The 800-nt window shown below is 38.8% G+C and overlaps 1 non-coding gene across 1 annotated transcript; it reads left to right on the top strand.

The window, feature by feature from the left end:
• The first annotated feature begins 226 nt into the window (after positions 1-226).
• Positions 227-333, top strand: LOC128287186 (small nucleolar RNA R71). Its single transcript, XR_008277882.1, has one exon. It is a non-coding gene; the product is annotated as a small nucleolar RNA R71 (small nucleolar RNA).
• The last annotated feature ends 467 nt before the right edge of the window (positions 334-800 follow it).

Consider the following 800-nt stretch of genomic DNA (forward strand, 5'->3'; position numbering starts at 1 on the left):
ATTAGAGAGCATGGTGACCGAATCGATGTTATAAACGTCGGCTGTTTTCGTTGGCTTTATCCTCATGACTTGCCACTGATAGTTATTCTGTGACATCTCCTCTATAAATTCATAGGTATCTTCAGGTGTCTTATTATTGATGGTTCTGCCAGAAGCTGCGTCAACCATCTACCGAGTCGAAGGATTCAGGCCATTATGAAAGGTTTGATCCTGTAACCAGAGCGGTAACCCAGGGTGAAGGCATCTTCTCAAAAGGTCCTTGTATCTCTCCTATGTATCATAGAGTGTTTCTAAATCCATCAGTACAAAAGAAGAGATATCATTACGTAATTTGCTGTTTTAGCCGGCGAAAAATATTTTAATAAAAACTTTTCGGTCATTTGTTCCCAAGTAGTAATTGATCCTTGTGGCAACGAGTTCAACTACTGTTTAGCCTTATTCCTCAACGAAAAAGGGAATAACCGAAGGCAAATGGCATCATTAGAAACACCATTAATTTTAAATGTATCACATAGTTCCAAAAAATTTGCCAAGTGAGCGTTGTGATCTTCATCCTGCAAACCATCAAACTGAACAAAATGCTGTATCATTTGAATTGTGTTAGGTTTTAGCTCAAAAGTATTTACAGCTACAACAGGTCTAACTATGCTCGATTCAGTTCCTGTTTAAGAAGGTTTAGCATAATCATACATAGTGAGCAGAGTAGGATTCTGATTAACAGCAATTGCAGGAGGTAGCAGATTTTCTTGGTTTTCAGCCATCTTCACGGTTGTGGTTGATGTATCATCCTCGTGCTCTTC

This window comes from Gossypium arboreum, chromosome 13, assembly GCF_025698485.1.
Source record: "Gossypium arboreum isolate Shixiya-1 chromosome 13, ASM2569848v2, whole genome shotgun sequence".
Lineage (NCBI taxonomy): Eukaryota > Viridiplantae > Streptophyta > Magnoliopsida > Malvales > Malvaceae > Gossypium > Gossypium arboreum.